The following is an 8211-nucleotide window of genomic DNA, read 5'->3' as shown; positions in this document are numbered from 1 at the left end:
TCCAATTTTCCAATCATGTTCCTTCTAAGTCCCTGACCATCCAGTCAAACCATTGTCCACAGCCCATGAATCAGTATACAATCACACATCTGGGCATTTCTCCTTCCAAACAAAGTGAACAACAAAGTGCACCACTTAATGTTATGACCATTGGGAGGATTTACCTTCACCACTGTCCTTCAGGGAGATCCCAGAAAAGGTTTTAGTTTGTTGCTGTCCACTTTCAAGTGGTGCCTGCATAACACGCAGAACTGTCTGTAAATCAGGCACAAGTTTTATCTTCCTCAGTCAACTGATCATCAGGAACTCCCCATGAGGCCATAGGTGCTGACTGGGAGATGGAAGGTATTGTAACAAGTGGAGACCATGGGTTTTTGGGCCAATTCCTCATGCAACTTACTTGTGTCTTCTGGTCCTGCTGAGGCCCAGTCTCATATATACCACTTCTATGATGGAGTGCTGCTGTGCACGTCCAACTTCATGGCTCTGTGGGTCAGACAACACCCAGTTCATGATGGGCAGCTCAGGCCATGTGGTGACTGGGTGGTCCGTGGTTAAGTATTCAGTCTCTACTAAGGCCCAGTAACAAGCCAAATCTATTTCTCAAAAGGAAAATAGTTATCTGCAGAGGATTGCAGGGCTTTGCTCCAAAATTCTAAGGGTCTGCACCACGATTCACCGGGCCTGCCAAAGATTCCAAACATCATCTCTATCTGTCACTGACACGTCAAGCACCGTAGGATCAGCCAGGCCATATGGCCTAATTGGCAGAGTAGCTTGCATGGCAGCCTGAACCTGTTGCAGAGCCTTCTCTTGTTCTGGCCTCCAATCAAAACTAGCAGCTTTCAAACCACTTAATAAACAGGCCAAGTAGCATGCCTAAATGAGGTATATGTTGCCTCCAAAATCTGAAGAGGCCCACTAGGTTTGTGTCTCCATTTTAGTGGTTGTTAGGTGCCATCGAGTAGATTTCCAACTCATAGCTAGCCCATGTGAAAGAGTAGAGCAGCCCTATAGGGTACTTTGATTTTGTTTGGACAAAAGTCCAATTTTCTTTGCTAATACCTATTTGCTTCTAAAACATTATTAAATCTATCTTAGTATTCATCTTTTTCTCCCCAAATGTCTGCACTCATCAAACTTACCATCTATTGATGAAAATAGAAATGAAATAGGCAATATAGTGTGTTAAATGCTACCGAGTAGATAAATATTGTCCTAGGCTTGAGTCTATAGAAAAATTTTATAACTTTTAAATAAATAAGTTGTCCAAGAAGAATAACAACTAATTTCTATCTTTTTTATATATATTTTATTTTGTTTTCTTGCCTTGTTTAACTGGCTAGGCCTTCAAATGAAATGCAAATATTAGTGATGGGAAGTATGTTTTTTTCACATTCCCATTCTTAGGGGAAAAGTTTCTAACATTTCATCTTTAATGATAACTTGTGCTGGAAATATTTTGTAAATATCCTTTATCAGATTGAGTAATTTTCATTCTATGTTTATTGGGTAAGAGTTTCATCATGAAAGTGTATTGGGTATTATACAATGCTATTATGTATCAAGATATTTGTATGACTTCTTTTTCTTAATATAGTGATTGTTTTCCAAATGTTAAATCAACCTTGTAGTTCAGGTTTAAAAATTTGTCATAATGTATTATTCTTATTCTCATACCATGTGATAGATTGTTTTATATATTGTCTTTGGTATTATTTTGTTTAGAATTTTTACATCTATGTTATGACAGCAATAAGCTTATAATTTTTTTTGTCATGTCCTTGTCTGACCTTCATGTCAAATTTAAGCTGACTTCATAAGTGCATCGGGAAAAAGGATTAGTAGCTGATCAGCAAGCTCATTACCTACTACGTGGACATCTGGGGAGAAAAAAAAAAATAGAAAAAGGAAAGAAAGAAATGAACTGGTCATCCCCCTTGTAAAAATACTAACTGGATCTCCTGATTATATTTACTAGTAGAAAGATAATGGAGAATCTTCATTTATGGAATTATGTTAGCAGGATACACTTGATCTATCTAGGTGGCTAATGGTAAATCAGCATGGAATTTAATGGATTTATTGGATACAGCCAGCGGGACAATGTCAGTAGTAGCTGTGTAATTATCACAGTAAACATTGAAAAAACTTTCATGACCCAAATAAGCTCCCTTTCTGTAAATGATGTCATACATGTATTATAAGGGTCTTCATCTGTTATAACTTGCTTAGAAAATGTAATTTGAAAATAATTTGAAGAAACTTGGGGAGTTCTGCTGTTGGTCTCAGAATTCTTCATGTTGCAGTTGGGCTTTGCAATCATTTGCTTTGAATTATAATTTTTGATACAGCATAACCTTTCTTATGTTATTAAGCCAAAAAGAGTATTCCATATTATTCTTTTCTAATGAGGAGTTTATGTAAAAATGTTTATTTTTTCGTTCCTTAAAATTTCAAAGAATTCACCAGTGAAAACATTTAGATTTGCAGTTTTCTTGTATAAAGTTGTATCATGGTTTAGTCAGCAAAAAGAAGTACACCAGTGATTTGAACAGAAAGAACTTAATATAAAGAACTCACCAAGTATAAAATTGTTAACTAGGTATTTAATAGTGTAAAAAAAATAACTCTAAATTATCATGGAGGTAGCAACTGTAGGAAGCAGTACAACCCCAAAGGGCTGCAGGAACAAAGGGAAGATGTTTAATTATTGAAACTTAGCTATTTAGAGAAGGAGCCCTATGAGGCTGAAATTCTGATCTCTTTGGATGGAATGAAGCTTGCTTACTGACCTTTTCTCTGAACTCAGAGGAAAGTAACCTTAGATCTGGGACCCAGAGTTTTGAAGATAGAGTGCCAGCTTGCTGGTGCAGCTATCTCTAAGGGGTCATGGTATGTCCAGCTGTGCCATTGCAACCTGGATTGAGATCCTCCCATAGGAGGGGACTACTGTTGCTAGATGGCTGTGGTGATGCTCATGCCACAGCAAGCCAACAGAGAGCTTACAGGAAACAAATAGGAAGGAGTAAGTAGATTTCTCCTTTCCAACCATGAAGTCTCCCTCTAGCATACCCTATTGTCAGAGCATAAAATGTAGCCAGAAGGGAAAACAGAAACGTGGTTTTCAGAGTTTCCAGCTCCATCAGAAAGTAGAATATCGAAGAGTAGGTTTTGAGCTGAGAGATAACAACTGGGACAGAAAATGCTTTAATTGCAGATTCAATTTCTTTAATAAATATTGCATCATTTAAATTTTTTTGTTTTCATAACTGGTTCTTAACAGAAAGTTTTCCATTTATGTAGAATTTTAAATTTATTGATATAAAGTTGTACATAATATCCTGTTATAATCTTGTGAAAGACTGAAGAATTTGTAGAGATATCGCTTTTTCATTCCTCCTTTTTTTCTTCTTGATCAGTCTTGCTAATGTACTACCAATTTTATTAGTCTTTTCAAAGGAGCAACTTTGTTTTGGTTGATTCTTTTGATTCTATTTTCTTAATTTCAGTAATTTTTGCTCTTATAATTTTTATTTCATTTTTTCTACTTTTTTTTTAGGTTAAAGTTCTTGAGATGGATCCTTGGATCATTGATACGCAGCTTTTCTATTTTGTAAACATATGGATCCATAACAAAGTCCTTGCAAGCATGGCTATAGCTGCACTCCATATGGTCTATGTGCTGTATTTTTATTAGCATTCAGTTCAAAATATTTTTAAATTTCTATTGCGATTCTTTCTGAAACATGGGTTACTCAGAAGTGTTGAATAATGATAAGTGAAATCAAGTTCATATGCTTAGAAATCTGCTGGATAGTAAGGCTTCTTTTTGTAATTTATAAAGCTAATTATGTAATCTAGCAAGACTCAATCAGAATGGAGCGTTGTTATATTTAGTCCATAGAGGTATGAAAGGAAGTTACTTGCAGGCCTTAAATCACTTATGAAGAAATGGTAGCTTCTGTCACTAAAGATTTATATTAATGAACACAGCTGAGATCGTTTTTCTAGAAAATATTCTGAGGAGCTACCATATGCCCACATACACATCTGAGTGATGCTCCCATGATAACCTGGTTTGGAAAACAGCTTTCTGCAAACATTTCTTGATATAGTCTGCATTTCTTGTTTTTATATTTTAGGAAATTAAAAACCAGGACTACAATGACTTCTTCGTTGCGTTAGTTTTGTTGTCATTATGAGCCTCTCAATTTATTGACATAGAGATAAACATTGATTTGCCTTTCATTACTTTTTAAGCGTTAACATAGTGATCATACCACAAGAAATCATGACCATAACTTTCCTCTGTTCGTGAGTTAAACTAGAAATTAAGATATTGTAAAGGTTTGACATAGATCATCCAAAAGTACGGCATATGCAGTATTACACAGGCAGTTTTATTTAAAAAGACCATACAATGATGATACAGCTGGTCTTGCCTAGTCACATACTACTAACAATAATACCAAGTGCATGCATTTTCCTTGTACATGTACTCAAACATTATATATATATATATATATAAATATGTATGGGTATAAAAAACATATACACATTCAATTTATTTATTTTTGATGTGAGGTAAGACCCTCCTTAGAAAGAAGTAAGTTGGTTAGGTGTCTAGCTGAGAGCCATACAGCATATCTGAGCCCTGCAGTGAATGAACACAAGCAATTTCATTGCGCTGTTTGTATTGTTAGTTTCTCCTTGACTTTTTGCTCAACAGTTTAAATGTCTTTTGCTTTCAAGCAAGTCAGTCTTTCCTACTCTCACATTTCCCGTTTCTTATTTCTTTATGTGAGATAAAACTAGCATCACAAAATTTATTTATTAACATGGGAGAAAAAATGATATTTCAAAGGATTTTCAGAGACTTTTTGATGTGTATTTAAGGAAAGTGTTTCAAGGGAAACTCAACCTTTAAAAAAATGACTAAGACTTGAACGCTTGAATTAAAGGGATTATGCTTGTGCAGTACAGGGACAATAGTTCTATGGTGAGAGTCATTTATCCTTTTTTTTCTGAGTAGATCCTGATCACTCAAATATCTTTAGTACTCTCTCTAGTTAACTCAGGATTAGAGTGGATAAATAAAGTGTTTTTATAAACACAAACATACGTCTGGGAATGCTCATAGCTTACAGACACGAAGAGGGCATTATTTCTCGCTAGTTTACAGGTCAAACCATAGCCATATTAGAGTGAATAAAGAGGATTTTCTAATTACACAAGCGATCTAAAACTTACCCCTCGAATCTATATGCTGACTTATCAGTATCTTTATGGCATTTTTAATCTCTTTCTCAGTGTGTAACTGGCTGGATTCAGGAGAGGTGTGATTACTGTGTAAAACTCAGCAAGAAACTTGTCCACCCAAGTAATGCTGAGTGGCCACAGATAGCTGAAGATGCAGGGTCCAAAGAACAGCACCACCACTATGATGTGGAAAGTGCAGGTAGAGAGTGCCTTTGATGTCCCATCCTTAGTGCGAAGGTGAACAGTTAATAGGATATAGGTGTAGGAGATCAGCAAGATAATGAAACAGGTTGTTGCCAAGACCCCACTGTTGGCATTTATCAATGTTCCCAGAGTATGTGTATCCATGCAGGCTAGTTTGATCACCACAGGGTTATCACAGAAAAAGCTGTCCACTACTCTGGGTCCACAGAATGGCAGCTCCAGTATCATTGCCATTTGACTCATGGCATGTACAAAGCCAGTGATCCATGATATCAAAACTAGCCAGAGGCACTTTTTTTTCTGTCCATGATGCTGGAGTAACAGAGTGGCTTGCAGATGGCCACATAACAGTCATAGGCCATTGTCACAAGCAGTACCATCTCACCACCTCCAAAGAAATGAACACAGAGAATCTGGCTCATGCAGCCCCCAAAGCAAATGGTCTTATTATCCCTTAGGAAATCTGTGGTTAGCTTAGAGATGGTGACTGATGAAAGGCAGAAGTCAACGAGTGAGAGGTAGGCCGAGAGGAGGTACATGGGAGAATGGAGATGTGGGTCAGAGATGGTTAAGAGCACAACGAGGAGTTTGCCCACTACACTCATCAGGTAGAGTATAGCAAAAGGCAGTGAGCAGAAGGTTTGGAGCTCCCTTGAATTACAAAGTCCACTAAAAAACAAAACAAAACTCTGATACCACAGACTGATTTGCTTCTTCCATTTAGTTCAGTTTGTTGTAATGTGACCCAAAAAGCAAGAGATGAAGACAGAAATTCCTAGATGGAAAAAAATATTTAATGTTCAGGTGTGAGAGAGCAGATAAAAGCTTCTCATACAAAAACAACAAAAAAACAAAAAGAAATCTTAAAATTGTAGTAAGCTCAAAATTGTAAATTAGTAGCTGTTTCTTGAAAAGATCATAACCCTGTGGCCAAGAAGGGGAAGTCACTAAGTTTAGAAAGGACACTCAGTAACATTACCCATTGGAAACACAGTACTTAGGACTATCAAAAATAAACACTTAGATTAAAAATATAAGTAATAGTGTTCTCCTTAAACAATTTCTCCAAGCATTGAATGTAAGTCTCTTGCAGGGAATCAAAAGGACCAATCTTGATTTCTGAGCTCCAAAATATTTTTAGAAATTATTTTACCAAAATTAACTTAAGACCATAATCTAATGCCACATTTATTATGCAAAACATGCTTCTCAGAAACAAATTGCTAAATCAAAAACTGTGAGGAGATGGGATTTTATCAAAGTCTACTGCAAATACTGGGATAAACTGTTCATCAAATGATTTGAGAAAAGATGTATATGTTACAAAGAAGACCACAGACACTACTTATGAATTTGTAGTATTTGATACTATTTTGCATTTCTAGTCTCCTCATGAGAGGCTATTTCCACAAAACTCCTTGGCCAGAGAGTGATAATTCATACATATATTGACTGGTCCTTAGCTGTCACTGGCAAGGAGTACTTTTTTGAAACTACCTTAAATGACAGATGTATGAAAGTTAATTTTACTCCTAACTATCCTTGCTGGGATAAAATATAAATTCTCATTTCATTTGTCTTTAAACAATTTAGCTGTATTATTTAAATTCACCTCAATTAAAAAAAAAAAAAAGTTTTCCCTAAGCCAGAAAGTCAAACCATCTTTCTTTTCTTATGTCTTCCCTCCCTTCCTTTGTTCCTCTTTATTACTCAGTTTTTCCCATTACATTTTCTGTAACTGTAAACAGAGTCAAAAAGCTGACTAACTAGCACCTATTGTGAACCAGGTGCTGCAGTAAGCACTTTACAAACTATCTATTTTAATCATCACAACGTTTATTGCCATTTTACAAATGAGAAAACCTGATTTCCCAAGTCTTACAGCTACTCTGTGGCATAACTGGAATATAAACTGAAGTTTGTCTAACTTCAAAGCCTTCAACATAACTTTTCTATTAGAGATAGCTTACGGTAAGAACACTGGTTTTAAAAGACTAAGAAAATAAGAAAGATTTTTGAAATAAGAAAGTTTGTTTATGAAGAGATCATTCATACACAAAGAAATGTATATTTCCCAAATGATAAAAAAGACATTTATTTTTACATAAAAATTGATTTTTTATATATTTCTTCTTTTTTAATCACTGTTGAAAATACACATAGCAGAACATACACCAACTCAACAATTTCTACATGTGTATAAAAATCAGTCTAACTTCAGTTTTTGTCTTCATATTGGAGTGTACTTAATCCCATTAATCTAAAGCTCTGAAATTTTCCTACATTTACTCCTTCAATCGGAAACCCTGGTGGCGTAGTGTTTAAGTACTATGGCTGCTAACCAAAGAGTCAGCAGTTCGAATCCACCAGGTGCTCCTTGGAAACTCTGTGGGAAGTTCTACTGTCATACAGGGTCGTTATGAGTCGGAATCAACTCATTGGTAACGGGTTTGGTTTGGTTTTTGGTACCCCTTCAATCAAATGGTAGAACAAGGCAAAATCCAAAAGTAAATAGAGAATATCAGAAAAAGGCAGATATTCCCCAACCTGGGTGCCTGGGAACTTCTAATATTGTAGAAAGGCAGTGCTTTTGTTAGTGTGTGAAACTCCATGTAAGTAGTCCAGAAGTCTCAACAATTAGTTGGGGGTGAAAATTCTTTATCTTTCCTGTAAACACATCAACTAAGTATCATGTGCAGTACTCTAAGCTTAATAGGTATGTATAAACAAAATACTACAGCAGAG

The 8211-nt window shown here is 35.8% G+C and overlaps 1 pseudogene; it reads right to left on the bottom strand.

Moving 5' to 3' along the window:
* Positions 1–5242: 5242 nt before the first annotated feature.
* On the bottom strand, positions 5243–6186 carry LOC105756223 (olfactory receptor 4K14-like; annotated as a pseudogene).
* Between the last annotated feature and the right edge of the window lie 2025 nt (positions 6187–8211).

The sequence above is a fragment of the Trichechus manatus genome, unplaced genomic scaffold (genome assembly GCF_000243295.1).
Source record: "Trichechus manatus latirostris isolate Lorelei unplaced genomic scaffold, TriManLat1.0 scaffold00035, whole genome shotgun sequence".
NCBI classification, from domain to species: Eukaryota; Metazoa; Chordata; class Mammalia; order Sirenia; family Trichechidae; genus Trichechus; species Trichechus manatus.
The sequence above is the reverse complement of the archived record's forward strand: the minus strand, read 5'-3'. Positions and strand labels throughout refer to the sequence as shown.